Source organism: Mastomys coucha, unplaced genomic scaffold, assembly GCF_008632895.1.
Source record: "Mastomys coucha isolate ucsf_1 unplaced genomic scaffold, UCSF_Mcou_1 pScaffold21, whole genome shotgun sequence".
Taxonomy (NCBI): Eukaryota; Metazoa; Chordata; class Mammalia; order Rodentia; family Muridae; genus Mastomys; species Mastomys coucha.
Window position 1 is genome coordinate 81,054,637 of NW_022196904.1, and position 23,060 is coordinate 81,077,696.

At 42.5% G+C, this 23,060-nt stretch overlaps 1 protein-coding gene across 20 annotated transcripts in view; it reads left to right on the top strand.

The window, feature by feature from the left end:
- Dlg2 (discs large MAGUK scaffold protein 2) overlaps positions 1–23,060 on the top strand; it is a 1,953,494-nt gene that overhangs the window by 1,704,809 nt on the left and 225,625 nt on the right. The window contains exon 1 of one of the 20 annotated variants that reach the window (XM_031387366.1): positions 397–837. The exons of 18 other annotated variants lie outside the window; for them this stretch is intronic. The gene's annotated coding sequence lies outside the window, so the exon portion shown is untranslated. Of the gene's footprint in view, positions 1–396; positions 838–23,060 lie in introns of those variants that run through there. One more of the 20 variants, XM_031387368.1, reaches the window with a different exon arrangement.

Sequence of the window (23,060 nt, forward strand, 5' to 3'; positions counted from 1 at the left end):
ACCAACTAACACTAGCTCCGGGATGTTTACTTCAGGTCCGTTCTAAAAGGAGGACAGCTTCAGTATTAGAATTTCAAAAACAGCCGGCTTCCTCGGAAGTGTGCTGGGAGTTGGGGGTAAACAGCGTCCTGGCTCCTCTCCTCTCTCTCAAAGCTAAGGATTTTTCCTTCTGAGAAGAAAAAGCCAAAGGGACAGGAAGGACAGAGGTGGAGAATGGACCTTTAACACCTGCGAAGTAACTTGTTTCTCGCCTATTAGCGCTCTTTCTAGCAAAAGGAGAAGGCTTTCCATTTCTGAAACTGGTCCTTTGGTGTTGCAAAACATCTCAAAACCAGCTCTGTGGCGACACTGGGAGGGCAGCCCCACCCGCTGCACTCCTAAAAGGCTTTGGCCAGCTCCCGAGTGTCAGGTGTGTGCTGGCCCGGTGGAGTCTCCACGCGCCGGCGCCCAGAAACTGCACCGCGAGGGAACCGCCACTCAGCTGAGTTTGAGATCAGCTGCCTGCTATGCCGAAACCCTCTGCAACTGTCTAGGGCGCTCTGGTGAGAGATCCGAGCTGCTTTCCTCAGACATTTTGCTCCTGACAGACCCGGTTGAGGGTATGACTGCCACTGAGATGCAAAGAGCGCGGCAGTACCCGCTCCTTTCCTTCCCAGAACAGCGGCCCTTGTCCCTTTTCAGCACTTGCTGCGTGCAGGCATCTGCTGCTGCTGCTTCTCTGTGATCCTGTCTGTGATTGTGTTCTGAGAAAGCAACAGTCACTGAAGTTCCTCCGTCTCAACACAACAGCCCCCAAACCACTGTGGGTGAGTGTGCTTCACCAGTGGCCTCTTCACAGTAAGTCTCGCTGTGTGTGAACAGGCGTGTGTGTGTGTGTGTGTGTGTGTGTGTGTGTGTGTGTGTGTGCAAGGGAGGGGCACTTGGTGTTGAGGAATGTGAAAGCCTACAGCAGATTTAAACGGGTTCCAGAAACGCCTGGGTCCATGCTGATTTCAGAGCGGCTGTTTGCTGCTTGTCTGTTTAAAGTGTTTAAAGTGGAGTCAGATCCTGCGTAGGGGACAAGTTAGCTGTCTTGCAGGAAGGCAGGCTCACTTGTCTAAAAGAACCAGATAGACTTGAATGCTGAATCTTGCTGTTACCAGGGATCAGCTAATGTAGCTTGGAGAAATCGCTGAACTGTACTCCCTTCAGTTTTGTCATCTGTAAAATGGAGATATCTACTTTGTGTGCTTGTTTGTGGTGGCACACGCCTTTAATTCCAGCACTTGGGAGGCAGAGCCAGGAAAATTTCTGAGTTCCAGGCCAGCCTGGTCTACAGAGTGAGCTCCAGGACAGCCAGGGCTACACAGAGAAACCCTGTCTCAAAAAAAAACAAAAACAAAAACAAGCAAACAAAAAGACAGCAGTTGTGTGCACAAAGTTAGATTCTAGGATATCCCTCCAAAAAGCAAGGTTCCTTATTTAGGAGTTTGCAGTTCCTTATCTGCTGACAGCAGTTGATTAACAATGGAAGTTTAGGAGTTAAGTATGTCCCTTCAGATTATCCTACTTGTGTTCCAATCAGTCTTGGAGACCCACCTCATTCACCCAACCTCATCTGCAAAATGATAATGTAGTTTATAGGTTTGTGGGACTCAGAGGAAGCGACCCGTGTAAAGCCTTCGGGGACGGCTTAACAAAGTCAAAGTGTGGGGCTGAGCAGTTGATCTTTCTGGGATAAACCTATCTCATTTTAATTATGAAATGGAAGAGTAGAGAAGGTGTCCCAAGGAGAGACTTCCACCTTGTAACAGCTGTTTCAAAGGGTAACCACATCCAGCCTCATCATCCCACACTTTCTCTGGAAAGGGCATAAACAAACAAACAAACAAACAAAAACAAATATGCTTTAGGGTAGAGAAATAGTGACATATCAGATGGTTACGATGCATGTGTTGGGCTTAGCATCACTGTCTGCTCAGAGAGCCAACGGTGTATTTCCTGTACTCCCATGTCCAAATCCCAGCCCCAGAGGTGTGAGTTCCATGGCTTTGGAGACTTGAACATTTGCAGCCGAGTATTCCATTCACATAAGCTGGCAGAGAGGAGCACTGGTTAACACACCTAGTTTCTGTGTGTGTGTGTGTGTGTGTGTGTGTGTGTGTGTGTAATTTTTTAAGAAGGAGCCTTTACCTGTGTCTCTGCATTCTGATGGTAGTTAATTTGCATCTGGCACAACAGCTGAGCAGTTGGTAAGCTGTTTGAGAACCAGCCCAGATCTCTTCTCACCCTCCCCTGGGGTGAGAGAGCAGACTTGCTGGGCAGGAGAGAGGATTTTCCTCAGACTTGAGGGATCTTATCTCTGACAGTATGGCTTTTCTTCTCTCTCTACCAGTTCTCATCAAACCCCTTCCCACGGCTCCTTGAAAATCTGTATGGGTGCCCTGAGAGAAACACCCTTTGTAAGGGAGCACAGATGTTGACTGACAGACCCAAGTGTGTGGAGGGGAGAATGAGGGGTGGGCGCCCAGATGAACTGGGAGACTTTGTCTTTTCATTCTTGGTGCTTGTGACCATGGAAATGGCATTGTAATTTTCATCACACACTAAGATGTTCTGGGTTTGTTTGCTTGCTTGCTTTACCTTAAATGATCAAAAGTTGTTGTATTTAAATGTGTAGGGTACTGTGGGGAAAAAAGTGAAATTGTCATTTGCTTAGTGCATTGTTTAAAATACTAAACTATGGTATACTAAAGCGGCTCAGCTTTTGAACAGAAAGGTACTTTACTACTTCCCTGTTCCTTCTGGTTGGCCATATAGCCTGACACCAAGCACTTTTATGCATTTTAGGGAGTTGTCACACTGTTCTCAAAGTCCCGGTCAGTTTTCCTTCTTTATATTCTCCATATAAGGAATAATCTGCAGCAGTTCCTCTAATTCTAAGTGATGCAATTTCCTTAAGGATGCCTACGGCCCCTTCATCCTGATCACTTCCCCTCATAATTGGTTCTATGTTTGTGTTGACCGAGTCCCTCCAGATGTATAGCTGGGATAGGTTATTTCTCCGCCACCAGTGAAATAAACCAATCAAGCCAGATTAGGTTATATTAAAGGCAGGTCTATTGGGAAGCTACTCTGGGGCGGGCGAGTTCACTAGTTTCAAGGACCAGAGGCCAGGGGGAGTGTTGGGTGGGTAGGGGAGGAAGGGAAAGAGAGAAAGAGCACTTGCATAGAGAGAGAAGAGGAGAGAAGAGGAGAGGGAGAGAGAAATGGAGAGGAAGAGAGGGGGATAGAGAGGAAGGTGGAGAGGGATGTAGAGAGGGAGGGAGAGAGGGGAAGAGAGGGAGGGGAAGAAGGGAAGGAGAAAGGGGGAAGGAGGGGGAAGGGAGGGAGGGAAAGTGAGCATTATGTAGGGAGGAGCCTCTGGGGGAAGGGCAGTCCACCCCTGGGCTGAGGGTGGGGGCAGGGTATGCTAGGTAGGGACTGAGGGATGCTGGGAGAACCTGGAGGCCAGGTCTGCTTTGGTATATAAACTATGTGCCTCAGTCCCTTGTATCCCATCCCCCATGCCCACCCTTGTCTGAAGCCAGACAATCTGGACCTTCCCAAAAAGCATTTCTAAGATCAGCTGTGTTTTCAACAGCTCCTTGTCAGCATTCCTGTGATCAGCCTGTATCTTTAGCAATCCATTGTCTTGTATGCATCTCACACTCAAATGGTGTAACATTTTGTTTTGCTTAGTAAAATCCCTCTTGGAGCTTGTTATTTTCAAAAAAAAAATGTCATTTTGGAGACAAAACATACACATACGTGATTTTTTTTCTCGTGTGAATTGAATAACGGGTGCTCAGTAACCAATAAGCTGGGGAGCAATTGACTGTGAACCATCAGTCTTGATGCACATGTAGTTATAGGTAGTAATTGATGAACCAAAGTGCTAGGAGCAAGTTTTTGCTTTCATCACTCTCTCACCTGATATGTTGGAGCGGCAGGTTGCATCAGAAAATACCACACTAGGCCCAAACAGTTCCACGTGTAAGAGGTTTAATTGAGAGGGAGTAGAGGTAAGTGGCGCGGAAAGAGGAGAGAGAGAGAGAGAGAGAGAGAGAGAGAGAGAGAGAGAGAGAGAGAGAGAGAGAGAGAGAGAGAGAGAGAGAGAGAGAGAGAGAGAGAATGAGAGAGAGAGAGAGAGAGAGATGGAGGAAATGTTCCCCCGTGTATCGTAGCAGCACTGGTAAAGGTGGGAGGTGAGCCCAATGGATTCTGGGAATATGGTGGCTGTTGCCCTGGCAACAGGTCTGTGGACCCGCCCATGTATCGCCACAGGCTTTGGATGTCGTGATGCTAACATCATCCACAGTTAATATACTTTTGTAGCTGACCTTTGAATAGTATTATGGAGGAACTGGGATTAAGTAAGCCCTGAATTGGAAAATCCATGCATATTAGAGTTGTGTAAATTTAAAAGTGTCTGAAGTTGTTAAATAATAAATACCTAAAGGTGGGTGAGCTTTTACACTCACACACACACACACCCACACACACACACACACACACACAAGCATGCGTGCGCGCGCACTCGAGCTCAAATCTGAGTTTTACAGGTCTTGTCCCAGCTAGCTTTGCCCACTTTCTCAAGGCCTCAGAATACTTGATAAGAGCATCTCTTTTGAAGTTCAGCTGGTCATAGAACCTTTAAGACTCCGGTTTCATAGGCTGATGGCCCAGGCCCAGCTGCAGCCTTCCTTATCTTATCTGAGCCTTGTTCAGTCCTCAGTCCTCCATATCTGAAAGCATCTAATCTGACTAATCCCACAAAAAGAAGCTGTAGCAAGCATCCTGTCTGAACTGGTTTCTTTTCCTGGGAGTGGGGCATATGCCACTGGCAAAGGAGGCTGCTGAATGTCTTCTGCATGAGGGGCAGTCCATATGCCAGTCTTAGAAGTCCGCATAAGAGAGTCTTGAATGAGATAGGCTGCCCTGGCCTTCCTTTGGTCATTCTGAAACCTAGTAACACAAACTGCAATATGGGGAATGTAGTCCCAGTGATAGATATGATAGGTTCATATCAGGGTTCAATCCCAGCATCTTGTAAATCAGGCATGGTGGTAGTATATGATTGCCATCCTCATACTCAGGAGGCAGGAGAAACAGGAGATCAATGTAATTCTTGGCTACATAGTGAGTTTGAGGGCCAGCTTCAGCTACATGAAACTTTGTCTCAAACAAACAACAACAAAAATAAAAAGCTTTTGATGGCTGATGAATGGACGTAAAGATGATTCCAAATTCCACAGTAGCCTCTTGAGTTCAGACAGCTTTCATTCCAGGATGGGCCGTGGATGGGAGACTGGGATGTAGCTGCTGTATAGTGACTGCGTGGACTGCTTTTGTTGGCCATGTGTTCAGGCTAGGGTCTGTGCATTCTTAGCTCTGTGAGCTTTCCTACGTTATTTAATTTAGTGTTTGCTGAGCATAACAAGTGAAACATTACAGCCTGCTGTGATTCTTTCCCGGTGATTTTGAGAGGCTTGACCAAGATAAATCTGGCAATGCCTGTAAAGTAATATCTGGTACAACATGGTAAGCAGAAAAGATTGTAGCTCCTGACACATGTGAAGGCAGATGATAGTCTTGTTTACTAGATAGCATTTGTGTGTTAGAAGCATCCACAGGTGTCAACAAAACAATCTCAGTCACAATGCTTTCCTTTCAAAAGTACAAAATTCAGAAAATTGAACAAATACTTCATATGCGGCACAGCAGAGGCACTGAAGAGGAAAGCGCTACCGTCCCTATGGAAAGCTACTGCATGCTGTGCACCAACAAGAGCTGTGCTTTAAATGGCTGTGGAAGCTGCAAGTGTCTGTTCTATAGCATGCAGTTAGTGGTTATTGAAAATTCCACCCAGAAGAGGTTATCTAATAATGCAATTGACAATATATTGGCTACTTCCAAAAAAACCAAGCATCTTGTATATTTTTCAAAACAAACTGCACAGAGCCTTGCATATCAACCCTTTTGTTTAAAAGAACGGATTTGTATATGGCATAAGGAGGTTAAATGCCTAATAAAAGAAACACAGAAACCAAATAAACAAAACAAAAAACGACTGTGCTAGAACCCATTTCATTCTTCCTCGGCCTCTTCATCCTCTTGCTCCTTGCTCTCTGTTGCCTGCCTTGCCTTCTCCCTCACTTGACACATCAGTTTCTTTCTGTTCTGAAGGCAGCAGTATCCTCTTTCTATTTTTCCAGCAGCCTAGGAGCCTTCTTTGTTTGCCAGGCTCCCTGTCATCTGCAGTGATGTTGACTTATACATCTACCAGTCCTTCACAGCTGGTAGCCTCTTTCAGTTTGGGAACAGCATTCAGAAAAAAAAAAGTGGAAAGGAAGCTCTTGAGTGCCTTGGGATCCTAGAGCAGCTTCTTCATTTCTTTTGAGGAGGGTATCGGGCTGTTAAGTTAGTTTATTTTAGTTGTGTATATAAGAGTGTGGGTCCATGTGTGGGAAAGCATGCATGTAAAGGTCATAGAGCATCTCTCAGGAGTCAGTTCTCACCCTCCACCTTGTGGAGACAGGGTCTCTCTTGCTGCTGTGCTGTGTACTCCAGGCTAGGTGGCCTGTGAGATTTAAAAGCATTCCCCTGTCTGCACCTTTCATCTCACCATAGGCATGCTGGGGTTACAGTTGCGGCCCACCACAGCTGACATTTTTTTTGTGGGTTCTTGGGATCATGTGATCATATTCAAGTTGTCAGGCTTGCATGATTAGTACTTTTATCCACTTTTGTCATGACTTTTGTCATGTATTTCTTTCCTCCTCTTCTTCCTTCTCTTCCTTCTCCTCCTCCTTCTTCTCCTCCTTCTCCTCCTCCTTCTCCTCTTTCTCCTCCTCTTCCTCTTTTTCCTCAGTCTTCTTCTCTTCCTTCTCCTTCTCTTCTTTCTCCTCTTCCTCTTTTTCCTTCTTCTCCTTCTCCTCCTTTTTCTCTTTCTCCTCCTTCTCCTTCTCCTCCTCCCCTTCTCCTCCCCTTCTCCTCCTCCTTCTCCTCCTTCTCCTCCTTCATCTTCTCTTTCTCCTCCTCCTTGTTTTCCTCCTTCTCCTCTTCCTTATCTTCTTCCTCCTCTTCCTTCTCCTCCTCCTTAAAGCAAACATGATCTTTCACCTCTGAGTTCTTAGAAAATTCTGCAAACTTGATTGAAATGCTTGGCTTCTGCTTTTGTACTTCTCCTGGCTAGTTTGCACAGACGATGCATGGGCTATTTTACCTCTCAGTGCCTCCAGCATTACCCATGCATGGTTGTTCTCCTTGAAGAGGTATGGCCACACAGCAGCCAGCAGTCTCTTGAGGTCCTAGCACTCTTTCAGGGAACCTCAGTGGCTGCACTAAGATGGTCTTGACTACATTCTATAGTGTGATAGATAGATGGAGGCCAAGGGAAGTTTACTTAGTCACTGTGGGGGACTAAATCTAGAGACTGTTTTTCTCCCAAGTCCTTATTGACGTCATTGGATGAGTAAGGATTTGTATTATTTTGGACCCTGGAGAATCAGTCCACTAAATTCTTTTGGAATCTCTCCTTTGGGTGGGTGTGTAAAAGGCATTTTCATAGCTTTAGGGAATATGACACTAAGAACATGTGGTAGCCAGATCCCTTCTTCCTCTGTTGATGGATTCCTTCTCTGGAAAGGCCAGCTTGCTGCAGGGACTTCTCGTGTAATAATACTATATGTGTTTCAGTGTGTCCCTATCTGGATATACACAGGTAAAATGTTTTGAAAAATAACCTAAAGGTCATTGTGGAATCAGTTTCCATTACTATAACAAGATACCACAGAAAATCACCTTAAAAGAGAAAATGGTTATTTTGATTTACAGTTGTAGAAGTTTCTTTCCATGGTCAATCAGTTTCCCTATTTCTGGGGCTGTGGCAAGATAAGCATAATGGTGGATGTACCAGAGGAGAGATGCTTACCCCATGGGAGCCAGGAAGCAGACAAGAAGACAGGAAAGATCAAGGGTCAAGACACATTCTTTCAAAAAATTTGTTTTTATTATTTTTATTTGTGTATGTGGGGCAGAGGGTACATGTGTGCATGCATGAACATGTATTATGAACATGGAGGTACCAAATGGAAGCCAAAAAAGGGTGTCAGATCCCCAGAAGATGGAGTCACAGACGTTTGTGCTGGGAATCAAACTTGGATCTTCTGCAAGAGCAGCAAGCATTCTTAATCCCATAACCTACATTCTCCAGCTAAGTCCTCCCTTCTAATAGTCCATTGATATGGTCATGATCCAGTTACCTCTCAATAGCACTACCTATTAGAAAACAAGTCTTCAATACTTTTGTTGGGGGACGGGGACACATTTTACATTCAAGTCATAATCTTTAGTGCTTGCCTAAATCAAGATCAAGGTCCTCTGTTGTACAACTCAAGGATTCTGATTTCTTAGGTCAGGAGAAAAGTTTGACATCTGCCTTTTCTGATTCCCAGGCAAGGTACTGGGCAAGCTAAGAGCTACTGCTTTGGTACCTGTATGTTGCCAGAGTCTAAGATCAAATCTATTATTGACTATATTTGTCTGATAATAATGTCATTCTTACTTTTCTTAAGAGTGGTTAGTTTTGAAGGTCCAAAGTTGACTCTCTGGTGTGTTAAAACCTGATTGGTTCTGATTCTTTTTTAATATTTAGTTTTTTGAGACATGTATCACTATGTAGTCTTCCCCGGTCTGGAACTAGTTTCAAATTCTCAAAGATCCACCTGTCTCTACCTTCAGAGTGCCAGAATTGAGAGTGTGCATCACCATGCCCAACTCTGATTCCCTGAGTAGCAGCCTCTTTGAGGGTAGCCCTACTTATCTTGACTCAAGATTTTATAACAGCTGCCTAAAGGGCCTCCTAGACCTCTGCCCCCTCATTAGTTCTCAATATACTCTCTGCTCTGTCAACAGTCACCTTGCTAAAATGAGCTTTGCACTACCCAGCCGTAGAGTGTATCTCCAGAACATGGATCCTTCTTATCACAGTATTTCCTGCTCAGCATACAGTTCCTCCAGTCCACTCCTGTTGTGAATTGTAATATAGTTCCTTATTAAGAATGGAATCTTCACCAGCTCCTGTGCGGAGTGTTCTGTGTATGCCTGACAAACATCTGATGGCACTACATGTCCAGTTCTGTCAGACTTATTTGCAAAGCCTTGTTGCACCTAGTTGCTCATAGTGAGTTACCCTTTCCAGCCATGTCTCTAGAGAGCTCTCAGGGTTTCAACTTGCTTCATTGTAATTTTCTGTTTATGCTTTCTCTGTCCTCCCAAAGCTTTGTGAAATTTCTTATTTCCTTGAGCAGAATGTGTACCAGAGGGAATTCGGGAGAGGCTCTGAGGTCAAACTGATAATCACACCCTAAGAAACACCTGGACATGGATGAGTCCTTTTAACATTGGGTCAGTAGACATTGAAATGTCACTAACTATGAAGTCATTTGGGTGCAAAACCCAATGTATCCCAAAGGCTCTCCGGTTACAGGCCTGTGACATCATGCCAGGTTAAACTAGAACATCCCAAACCACAGGCAGTAAAGATGTCTAGCTTTTTGTGTTCAGCAGAACAGACCTACCTCTATATTGCCACATCAATGGGTTCACTCTCTTACCAGAATGGGCCAAATTATATGACATCATCCATTTGAAGGATATTTCACAAAGGCAGGCAAGCAGTGCCAGGAGGGTTTTTGTGGTTTTGCCCCTGTGTTTTTACAGGCAGACACTGTAATCAGCTGTCATGACAGCTATAATCAATTAGCTTATGCAGTGTTTTTCTCCGTCTGCTCTAATTGAACAGTTGATTCTGTTTTTATTTTCACTTCTCCCTCTCTGTTCGGTTCCTGAGTGTTACTATGGAACCCTGTGACTAAGCCCCTATGAAACCTCCTGCTGCCTCTTGTGAGATGTGCAGTCAGTAACCCATTCATCCCCAGACCATTTTACATCACTCTTAGTTCTAGGAGAGCTTGTTTACTTGAAAAATAACATTTAAGCTGGCCTTCCACTACAGAAGCAAAAGCCAAAACCTGATTCATCTAGACCTGATGATTGTTCACTGGTGAAATGGTGGAGCATGGCATTTACTTGCCGCTCTGGTAGTATCATTGTTGGGACCAACTGTGTGTAAATTACGTTCTTCTGTAATGTAAAGGGGGATGTCTGGGACTTCTTATTATTGAGAATTACTTTACACTTCCATAATAAGATGAGAGCTGCCAGCTTCCAAAGATGCCTAAGTGGAGCCGAGGATGAATAGAAGCAAAAGGGGAGAGGTGATGGTTATTAGAAAACATTTAAGTTTCTTTTGAAGGTGAGATTTCTCTCCAATAAATGACACAACCTGGTTGTTTCCCTGACAGTAAACCTAAGGACATGATTGGCTCAATAGCTATGCAACTTGCACAAGTATTTCAGTAATGCTTTATGGTTTGCCTACAAATATTGGATTCTAAGTTAGGGAGAAAAAAGTGAGACCTAGGTAGGAAAAGAAAGCCTTGTGAGCAATCAGTGTGGCACCGAAGATGGTGTGCGAGAAGTCTGTGCCCTGGGCTGAAAGGATAGAAATGGAACTAGAAAAAGAAGCAGACATTCTCCAAAATGTTCTGCCCTCTGCTCAAAATGAAATTACCCCTGATTCCTCAGTGTTCAGATTTTTGACTGAAAAATGGGCATAACCAAATATTTTGGGGTCCACTTAAAGATCAATTGGAAAGGACAGACAAGAGCTCCTACATGTTCAAGCACAGGCATTATATGTTGGTCACATTAAAACCAAGTGCCTCTTGAAACCCACAGAGGATGGGCTCTGTGAGCCCCCACCCCTCCAGCCAGTTCTGTAGATGCTCAGGTCACTTTTACAAGTAGCACAGTGTTCTCATGTAGCTTGTACATATTCTACTCTACACTGTATTTTCAGTGTCTTTTTAAAAATATGAATATTGTATGTGTACAAACTGAATGCACTGATGAAATCTAGCCTCCTGATAATCACCTACTCCCTTATCTCTCACAACTGTTAGCAATCACTCTTCTGAGTTGAAATTTTTAGCTTTTCGCATACGAAAGAACGTGTGGTACTTGACTTACTGTGTGTGAGTTATTTTGTTCGACATACTGCCCTCCAGTTTTTGCAGCAAATGGCAGGATTCAATCTTTGTGGCTGGATATGCCTTTGTATGTTTTCTTTATCTATTGAGGTGTTGATAAACACCTAGGTTGATTTCCACATTGTAGCTTTTATTAATAGTACTATTAAAAAAAGACATATGGGTATCTCTTTGATATCTCTTCATATCTTTTGCGTATACAGTAAACACATACATGCATGTATACATATATATACATGCATACATACATACACACACATACAGTTTGTTTCATGTTGATTTTTAAGAATCTCTACCACTGTTTTCTTATGTACTTATATACTTCTTTAAAAAAAATCTATTTGTTTAATTCTATGCATATTTGTATGTGCCCGAGTGGAGTGTATGTCTGTGTACCATGTGTGTGCAGGAGCCTATGAAGATCAGAAGAGGAACTGAATTTTCTGTAGTTAGAGTTACAGAGTGTTATGAGCTGTCATGTGGGTGCTGTAAGCTAAACCCAGGTCCTTTACAAGAGCAGTAAGGAATCTTAGCTGCTGAGCCATCACTCCAGCCCTTTGCACAGACTTCTAAATTATTTTCAGATTACTTACTGATACTTACTACAATGTAAATAATTGTCATGTTACTTTGTTTAAAGAATAACAACACAAAAAATGTTTGCATGCATTTAATACAATCTTCCTTTTCCTGATATTTTCAATACAAGTTTGGTTAAGTCCATGAATGTGGAATTCGGGGATGCAGAGCTGCATCTGTAAATCTAAAGCAAGGAACACTCAGCTGTAACTCAACTTTATCATCAGTTCCTTATAAAACTTACCAGAGCAAAATATAAAAACGAAAAGCTGAGTAGCCAGTATTGATTTCACAGGGTAGGTAGAAAAAGCCAGAACACAAGGGAAAGAAGCCTGGATAAGGTCCTGTTGCTTATGTCTTGCAATCAATTCCCATAAGTCGGCTCTCTCTCTTTTCTTGTCTCTGCTCTTGGAGATTTGACTGTGAATTTGTTCGTATGTGTTTTCCTCCTGAAAACATTCAAGACAAAAAGGGAAACAAATAACAAAGCCCCATGTCCCCAGCTTTTAGAAGTGAGACCTTCATGGAATGTTAAGCAAATCTTCAGTGAGCACCCATGATTTTGTGTGCCAGGAACTGTGCCAAATGTCAGAGTAAAATCGGGCAGGGTCTCTGTATAGACTTTGGTTAAGGACACTGGAGGCACCTGCCTCTAATCTCACTACTTAGGGGGCAGAGGCAGGCAGATCTCTGAGTTCAAAGCCAGCCTAGTCTACAGAGTGAGATTCAGGTAGCCAGGGCTACCCTGTCTCAAAAAGCAAAACAAAACAAACAAACAACAAAAACTTATTTTTTTAATATAATGCTACCTTCTCAGCTTCAAGGAAAGAAATCCTTACCTATCCTTGAAAAGATGACCAAAGAAGGCTCCAAGAGATAAGAGCCCAGGCTGAGATGTGAAGGATCAAGAGCTCAGACAAACAACGTTAGGGAAGTAGGAGAGTGCCCTGGCTCTCAGACTTAGCTGTGAAGAGAGAGTAGTTCCACAGGCTGAAGATCCTACAAGTATCTGGGGAACCTGGTGGTCAGAGGGGGACTCTGATCACAGAAGGATCTTATGTTCAGTTGGAGTTTGATGTGCAAAGGCACTAAGATCAGTTAAACGATTTTAAGCAAGAAAGCATCAGTTTTATCATTAGCAAAAAAGAAAAACAAAAACCAAAAAGTGTGTTTTCCATGAGCGGAATGGGTTAGAAGAATGGCAATCTTAAAGTCAAGGGACAGGCATTATTGAGAAGTAGATGTGACCCAACATGTGACTTCTCTCACTGTCCTGGGCAGTGTACAATACCAGCTGACAGGTGGCAGTTCTCAGGATTACCTACCCGAGAGTAGTTTGTGCTTTTAGGCTCAATTGCTAGGGATGATCTCAATGATGAGATGATTTAGTCAAAGCATAACTCACATGCATTAAATAGTCAGTTGGACATATATGTAGGAAATATTGTTGTCTTTGAAGTAATTGATATATGGTGAGTGTCTTAGTTAGAGTTTCTATTGCTGTGATGCAACCTTGGGACCAAAATGCAAGTTGGAGAGAGAAAAGGGTTGATTCAGTTTATACTCCCCCCATTGCTGTTCATCACCATAGGAAGTCAGGACGGAAAGTCAAGCAGGGCAGGATCTGGAGGCAGGATCTGGAGGCAGGAGCTGATGTAAAGGTCACGGGGGTTGGGGGGAGTGCTGCTTATTGGTCTGCTTCATATAGCTCACTCAGCCTGCTTTTGTAAAGAACTCAGGACTACCAGCCAAGGATGGCACCACCCACAATAAGATGGTGATGGTCTTATTGATTCTTATTGATCACTATTTTCTCCTTACAGCTGGATCTCATGGAGGCATTTTCTCAACTGAGGCTCCTTTCTCTCTGATGACTTTAGCTTGTATCAATTTGACACACAAAACCAGCCAGTCCAGTGGGTTTGAGAATTTCTTGTCCAGAATACAAAAATGCGGGAGAGATTTCAGTGCTCAAACTCAGTTGCAGAGGGCAAGAGTTAGACCTGTGGTTTTCAACAGTGAGTTAACTGATTCTTTTCAAAGGACTCCTAAATTGATAACTGCAAATAGATGAACTTGTATACAGTTCTTTTATAATGGATACCCCACTTTTCAAGTGATAAAGTATTAATGTTGTCTGCTGTAGGGTTTGAGTGATAGTCACTGCAGTCTCCTAGGAGATGAGTAGATTCAGTGTTCAAATTCCACACCTATGGCTTTTCATCCTGGTTATCTTGTACATATTACTTGATCCCTAGTAGTGTTACTTTCTTTATCTCTGAAGTAGCCTTAATGTGTATTACATAGTTAGACTATAATTAATGTAGATAATAGGAAAAAGTGTAACAAGCCTCAGTAAATTGTCTGCTCACAATAGTTTTTTTTAATTTATTCTTTTATTCTTCTGTTTCTTTTCTCCCTGTTTGCTGTGCTTGTCTGCCTTAGTGCCTTTTCCACTTTGCCAATGTTTCTTCCCATCACTTATCCCTCCCCATCTCAGTCCCTTCCTTCTTTTTAATTCAGCCCAGGCCAGTCTAAATTCTAGATTCTCCTGTCTTACCCACCAAGTGCTGGAATTACAAGTGTGTACCACCATGCTCAGACCATTTCTTTTTCTTAATCTCACACATTAAACTGTTACTTTTAAAACTTTTTTTATAGTTCCTTTCATGTTTCTGGCACTTAAGCAATCGTATGTTTTCTTAAGAAGTTAGGGAAAAACTGAAAGAAGCTGAGGAGGAGGACGACTCTGCAGGAGGAACAGCAGTCTCAATTAGTCTGGACCCCTGAGAGCTCTCAAACACTAGACCACAAACCAGGCAGTGTAGTATCCATGTAGTGACCCTGCTATCCATGTAGTGACATCAGCTGATATGAGGCCCCCAACACATATACAGCAGAGGACTGCTGGGTCTAGGTTCAGTCAGAGAAGATGCACCTAACACTCAAGAGACTGGAGGCCCCAGGGAGTTTAGAAGTCTGGTAGGGTGGAGGTTGGGGGATAAGGACATCCTCATAGAGACTAGGGGGCAGGGAGGAAGTATGGGATAGGGAACAGTCAGAGGGTGGACCAGGAGGGGAATAAGATCTGGAGTTTAAAATAAACTAAGTAAACAAGTAAATAAATAAATAAATGATTAAAAATATATATCATGTTAGCTGGGTCTACAGAGCCAGTTCCAGGCCAGCCAAAGCTATACAGAGAAACCCAATCGTGAAAACAAACAAACAAACAAAAAAGTTATCATTATAAAGCCTTGGCAAAATAACACAATTTGAGAAAAGAGTAAAGTGAGGCTTCTCAGGTATGGACTCATGATTAGTAATAAAAGCAGAAGAAGAAAAAATGAAACCTTATTCTTCTTAGTCTGTTCTCACAGCCTCAAGAAATACATAATCTGACATAATGCCATACAAAGAACATCCAAGATACGTGCCAAGGACAAATATTATGGAATAAATATTTTTATTTTGAAACTAAAAGTGGAATACTTAAAGTCCAGCCAGTTGTAACTGGAGACAGGGTCTGTAAGAGGACCATTACTGTCAAACACAGTTACACCGGTGATCTTGACCACCAGGATCAAAGCTGTATTATAGGAGTGTGGGAGTCCTAACTTCTCCTCCTGACTTTCCACTCCTCCTCTGCTCTCATCCTTTCCTCTCTTCTCCTCTCCTTCTTCAGGATATATCCTAAAGATATCCTTCCCTGTGTCCTGTGAACCTTCCTGTTGATACTTTTGAGTTTACTTTTAAATTTCTTCTTGCATAGCATACAGAGTACCTTCTTGTACCAATGATGCTTGCCCTAGTCCCTAGGTGTAAAGGCTCTTTGTTGGCACCAGATAGTCTTCTCTATGTTCAATGATTTACTTATGTATTTTCATCAGCAATAAAGCCTTACCATAGCCTTTCTTTCTACCCATATAGTGACCCTGTCTAAGATCAAACCTGCCAACATTCTAGAATGGAAGGGAAAAAGTTCCAAATCTCCCATCCCTAATGAAGGAGCTAGTTACAGTCTGTGTCTTCTATTTAGTATCTTTAAGGGTGTGGGCCCTGGTAGGTGTACTATGTTCTGGTTAATGGTCGCATATCTATGACTGTAAGCATAGCACAAACAGGAATCATGGGATGCTTTAAAAGAATAATAAGAGAAGTTAGGATATTATGGGTGTTAAGATGATAAAAATTCATTATAATTATGTATGTATTAATGAAATATTATTAAAATATTATATTGGAAAGTAAAAAAAAAAAGAAAATGCTTTTAGGAACAAACTACTTTGAGTATGTGACCCATCGCATGCTATTAAGCTAAAAGTGCATTTTCAAGCCTACCTTAGCAACTTGATATTCAAAAGGTGAACCATCCACCCAATGGCTGCCTGAAAACTGCATGCATCCTGAGCCAAACATCCCCTCATCTTTGCACTTTCATGACTGCTGGCATACACTCTATGCCCCAGTCAGAAAACAGTGATGTCAGGTCTCCTGGGACACGGCCAGCAGTTGACGAGACAGGTGCAGAATGGCAGATGGTATAAGCACCACAGTGCAGGAGAGAGTTTTCAAAACTATGTCGTGTGGTTGTTGTTGTTTCTCTCTTTTTAAAAGCATATTTCCTAGTGTATTTTAAAACCACCACTAAAACTATATGAGCAAAACTAGAATATCTAAATTCTGAAAACATATTCCTTATGCCAGTCTGTGAGTTGCCAAATAGCCCAGTGCTCTAGCCCGGCTTACAGAGCCGTCCGCCACCTGGTTTCTCTCATCTTATAGCTCCCTCTCTCTCTTTCAGCTACTGTTACGTGAGGATGTGAGTGCTGCATTTCAGTATTCCCTTCTCCCTTCTCTGAAAAACTTTCTCATGCCCGTTCCTAAGCATTTTACTCCTGAATCTTCCATTACTTGGCAAGACTATTTCCTACTATTTCCTACAATTTCCATTCTTCTAAGCCCTGTTTTATCTCTGATTTTTCTGACTACTTCAATTTAAATTGGCTTTCTGTGTGTCTCCACTGAGGGATAGTGTGCCTTACAGGAGAACTTTTAAGATACAATAATGAAACAATTAAATTCAGGTTGTTCTTCAAGGATGAGACCAAAGAGCTCTCTGGACCAATGTTCCTATCTATAAGAAGATAGTTAAGGTTTTAATATGTGTGTGTGTGTTTGATTGTTTATTTTAAAATTAACATGGAAAACAACTTGAAAATATTTGTAAATAGCATAGTAATCTATTATGTACAATTATTATTAACAAATAAAAGGTTAACTCAGTTTCCAATCAAATATTTAACAAACAAAATTATTTTTAAAATGATAAACACTTTTGTACTTTTCTGTAAATTTTTAAATGTGAGGATTGTATGATGGAGCCAGGGTCTCTACTTACAATTTTTCTAGGGCCACAATTCCCTTGTGACAGAGTACTCTTATTCTGGAAGACTTCTCCCAATTCTTTCTGTCTAGATAACACCCAGTGACAACTCCCATAGGGACAAGTATATGAACTCAGACATCTGGTTCACAGAATCTGGTTAAGTTCGCCATGACTGCTGTAGCCATAACACCAACCATGACACCCTGATCATGAGCTAGAGCTAGCTAAACCAAGCCTTTTTTTTTCTTTTTTTTTTCTATTAAATTAATTTATTTTTTACACTCCATATTCCATTCCCTGCCCACCCCCCCATCCACTTTCAGAATGCTCCACATCCCACACTTCCTCCCCATCCCCTCCATCTTCACATGGATGCCCCCACCCACCACCTCACCTTACCTCTAAACTCTCTGGGACCTCCAGTCTCTTGAGGGTGAGGTGCATCATCTCTAAATGAACACAGAACTGGAAGTCCTCTACCGTATGTGTGTTGGAGACCTCATATCAACTGGTGTATGCTGTCTGTTTGGTCCAGTGTTTGAGAGATCTCGCGGGTCCAGATTTACTGAGACTGCTGGTCCTCCTTCAGGATCACCCTTCTCTTCAGCTTCTTTCAGCCTTCCCTAATTCAACAACAGTGGTCAGTTGCTTCTGTCCATTGGTTGGGTGCAAATATCTGCATCTGGCTCTTTCAACTGCTTGTTGAGTCTTTTGGAGGGAAGTCATTATAATTGTTCCTGTCTGAGAGAGTTGCAGGGATGTAAATGGAGAGGAGCCTGGGGAAAAGAAGGTCCAGCGACATGCCCAAAGTGGGATCCAGCTCAAGGGGAAGTCCCAAGGCCTGACACTATTACTGAGGCTATGAATAGCTCACAAAATGGAACCTAAACTCAACTCTTGAAAGTAAAAATGTGCATGTTGTATTCTGGAGCATCTCACATGGGGGGATGCCCTGTAGCTCTGGGAGGAATTTGAACTTCAATGATCTTAAGATGTTCCCTGAGTGGCAATACAAATGCTGACTTGCACACAAAGCAAAGCTTCCTGGAAAGCCTTGCACAAAGCCTGATAACATAAAGGCCCTTCTCACACTGCCCTCTTTGAGTAGTCTAGACATGGTATTTGCAGGGAGACCTTCATCTTAATGGCAATTCTGTTTTTCTGCTTACAACTTGGTTCACAATTCTAAAAGGTGGGAGCAGGGTACTTATCTTGGTTACAGGCAGATATTAGTCAGCCCTGGGTGTCAAGTACAATCACTTCAGAGTAAGTACAAAATACACCAGGAAACTTGCAGGACTCCCACAGGGTGAGCTTGATCTGCACCATATGCCTGCTGCAGGATGACAGTCAAATGACTCACAATGTCAAGTCACGGAGACGTCATCCAGTTACCTGGGAAGACTTCCTTCTGTGGTAAATGAGGCCACAGAGGCATCCGAAGGAGAGACTTGGAAAGGTAGTCACTTAAGCATCTAGGCAGTGTGGTGCCACTGCTAACCAGAGAGGTCCTAGCATCCACAGTCCCTGGCTTACATCAAGGCTTATAGGTGATACTCTGGCCTGTGAGTGGTCATACTCTATATGTGTATGTGTATGAGTGTGTGTGTGTGTGTGTGTGTGTGTGTGTGTCTGTGTGTGTGTCTGTGTGTGTGTCTGTGTGTCTGTCTGTCGTCTGACTGTCTATGTGTCTGTGTTTAGGCCAGAGGATAAACTTGGTTGTTAATCCTCAGGTGCTCTCCAGCCCATTCCTTAAGACCAGGAATTCAACAACTGGGCTGGTTGGCCTGTGAGTTTCAGGGATTCTCCAGTTTCTGCTTTCTCAGCTTTCTGTGTGTTGTAATTACCAGAATGTGCTACCACACCCAGCTTTCTTTCTTTTTGAAATGAGTTCTTAGGGAACCAAATCCAGGCCTTCATGCTTACACTGCAAGTACCTTTTCAACTAAGCTATCACCCCAGGGCTGCTGGGTTGTATTTTTTTGTCTAGTTCTCAACATGTGCACGAGGCAAGAAAAATGTCTATGTAGTTAATTTTGAATGCACAGTATAAGAAAGAATGTCAGGGGAGGCTGTGACATTACAGTCAGGCAAGCTCATAGGGTGGAAGTCATATGATATAATATGACTTTTATTTTCATCAAAATAGAATAATAAACTATAGGAGACAGTCTGTGATAAGTATTTACTAAAGACTGTGGCAGACTTTTATATCTATAATTATTAGTGACTAGCATTTAAGACTTTATTATCTAAGATTACTTTTTTGATTTAGTTTTGGTTTACAGTCCTGGGGTACTTTTTTTGTTTTATTTTCAGAATGTATTGATATGAAATGACTCCATTAGTCAGATTTCTGTCACTATTGAAAAAATACATAGAAAACTTAACAGAATAAGATGAATGTCCTCTGTGTCCCAGTATTTACACAAGAGTGTTTATACTGCTTAGAAGGTTCAATCATTCCACCTACAATTGCAAACAGAAATGTATTCTATAAACTGTATGTTGCATTAGTCTTTAATTGCGTTTTCTCTCCATCCAATGCCTTTATTCTGTGCTTCTAAAACATATGTACTATGTTAAGGAAAAAATGTTATTTGTCTGTTCCTATCTGTACCACTTGCATGCAGTGCCCATTGAGGCCAAATGAAAGAATTGAACCTGGAGTTACGGATGGTTGTTAGCCACCATATAGGTGCTGGGAAATGAACCTCAGTCTTTTGAAAACAAAATCAGTACTCTTAACTGCTGATACATCTCTCAGGCTCTATGTATCTTCTTTAGCAAATGAAATGTATTTTGTGACCATGTGTTACTTTATTGTTGACTATATGCATGTCAAACTGTCCATGACACAGTAACTTCTTCTCTTGTCTATTCTCATTAACCCCATTTTCATCTTGTGATATTTTCCTTTTTAACCCATTCTTGCAAATGTTTTTCAAAATGCCAAACTGGGATTAGAAAGGGGAACAGGACAGTCTAGTATAATATATGCAGTGTCTCTTACTTTCCTGTTACTCTGATAATACACTATTACCAAGGCAATGTATAGAAGGAAGGGTTTATTTTTGACTTAGGATACAGGAGGCTTAGAGCCAGTCCATCATCATCATGGCCAGGAAACATGATAGCTGGTCCAGCTGCTGAGAGCTCACATCTCAAATGCCAAACAAGAAGCAGAGAGAGTATACTGGGGGGTTGGGGGAGGACACTGGGAACCAAGTATTTAGATACTCAAGAATACAGGGGACATCTTCAAGCCATCACAGAGAGCAAAAGGGCAAAGTACTTGGGGGAAAAGCTAGTGCAATTTTTAGACTGTCTTTTCAGTGGCTGCCTGCTTAGCTTCGAACCTTCTCTTTCCTGACAAATATCTAAGGAAGTTAGTTAGGTATCACCTTTGCATTCCAGGTGATTTGTGGGAAATCCAATCTAGGTACAGCTGCTGAAGACCAGAGAGTCAGTGGTTAACTGAAGAGTCACGGTTCATCTTTGGTAGCAGACGCCAAGACAGTTACATAACTGAATGTTCTCTGCTGAGAACAAAACCTACAGATGCTCAGAAAGCTAAATTAAACTCCCAACTTACCTGTCGGTCACTAAGCATCTTGGGAAGCCTGAATAATACTACTAACACCAGGATAATAATTTTAATGATGCCCAGTAAAACTCATCTTCATCTTCTAGTCTGCCCAATTATTTGGCCAGAAAATACTAGCTGTGGTTGAGCTGAACTTTTACAATGTGGTTTGGTGCTTAATGAGCAATCTTGTTTAAAAACATTTTTTAAAAATTGATCCTAGACAATCTGATTTGAAACTTTTTTTTTTCCTTTCGGGATGATTATTGGTAAAGAATTGTATAATCTATATGAGCACTTTGAGCAAGATAGCTGAATGAGTGATGTTGGATAGAAAGGGAAGGGAAGTAGTATTATTGAGTATATACTACATGCCAACCATTCCATTACTTTCCCAATAAATCATTAAGTGAAGGTCAGAGAAATGGCCACTAGTAGTCTCATATTACACCATGAAAAATAGACCTGATGGGCAGTCCATGTTTACTCAGCTAGCATGTGCCAGGGCTACAGATGGGTCCACTATAATTAAAAAAGTATGTCTATGACTTCCTTGAATATCAACTTTCAATCGTTCAGTTTTCCTAGTTTCTCTTTCTTTGTTGTATTTTTTTGTTTTTGTTTTGTTGTTGTTGTTTCAGTTTTTTGAGACAGGGTTTCTCTGTGTAGCCCTGGTTGTCCTGGAACTCACTGAGTAGACCAGGCTGGCCTCGAACTCAGAAATCCACCTGTCTCTGCCTCCCAAGTGCTGGGATTAAAGGTGTGTGCCACTACTGCCTGGTCAGTTTTCCCAGTTTCTAATCCTACCAAATCATGGTTTTAAAATAGATCCTTAAAATAGATTTTAAGGTTAGATTGTAATAATAGTAACTAAGTACCTTAAAGAAATCATATGTCTAGAATAAGAACAAAAGATAATTATGAATTTGTGGAACCGTGAAAGGCAGCCTGTTTTCTGGTCAAGCTAGATTTAAATAAACCCCAGAGACTGAGCAGGTGTTCCTGCCAGGGAAGGAAGGCTTTTTGCCATACCCCCCAGACACCAGGCTCCTGACTTGAGGCCTCAGCTCCATAATTCTGTGGCCATCAGTCACATAGGGCAAATGCCCCCAAGCCCCTGGTATCCTGTCTGGACTCCACCTCCACAGTTACTGGGCAACAGCCAGGTAGGCCTGGCCCACTATAAAAGGGGCTGCTTGCCACCTCCTCTCTCTTTTACTCTTACTCTTACTCTCTCTCTTGCCTTCTTGCTCCTCCTCTCTCCACATTCCCTCCCCCTTTCCCTTCACATGGCCATGACTGGCAGGGTTTCACTCATCACAACTCTCTGCCATAACAATAAATGCCTTAAAACGATGGACTGCCTCTTCTCATCAGGATCTGCTGTGCTGGAGCAGTGGAGCAGGTATTCCTCTAAAGAGCCACTTCTAATCTCACACAGGAGGCCTCTCAACCATGGTCTCTACCAAACCAAGCTGACACACCATTCTCAGCTCTTCTACAGCATCCAGCTGTGCCTGTACTTCCCAAGAACCTGAGAACCTACCCGTCTAGGCCTCCATGCTGGCCAGGACCCCAGAACCCCCCAAAAAACCAACTCCATCAGTTCTTTGGGGACCTCAGACTATGCCCCCTGGAGTCCTGTGGCTTCTCAGAGCCTGATGCCTGGTGGCATGGGGTGCGTGCAGACATAAGTGGCCCCAGCCCTATAGTGAGCCAGACTCAAGACCCCATATTAATCCACATGAATTAAACAATTTTAGGTCATCAAAAACAAGGCATAGTTAGACTTGTGTCTCACTGACAAGCAGGCCATGCATCCCTATAAAAAAGCATCTAATAAAGTTAGCTATCTTATAACTTCTAATAATGTGACATTGAAAGCAAAAGGTTTGTGTGTGTGTGTGGGGGGGTGTTTTTTATGTTTCTGTTTGTTTGCTTGTTTGTTGTTGTTAATAGTTTGATTTGGTTTGGTTTTTCAAGACAGGGTTTCTCTATGTAGCTCTGGCAATCCTGGAACTCCCTCTGTAGACCAGGCTGGCTGGTGTACACTACATTCACTCAGGTCTCAATTCATGGAGATCTGCCTCTCTCTCTGGGGTACTGGACTTAAAGTCCCTAGAGTGAGTCTGTAGAGGTGTTTGAGGAAACTAAAATGTTTTACATTCCCCTGAACCTGAAGTTGCTGACAATTGGGAACCACCCAACACAAGTTCTAGGAATCAAAAGTGGATCCTCTGCAAGAGTAGTGTGTTCTTTTAGCAACTGTGCCTTCTTGTTAGCCTCCACAAGAGCTATTTAATTTGGTGGTGCATAAAGCCAAGTATTACAAGAAATGTGTGATCAGGTTATATTGAAAATGAGCTCCAGA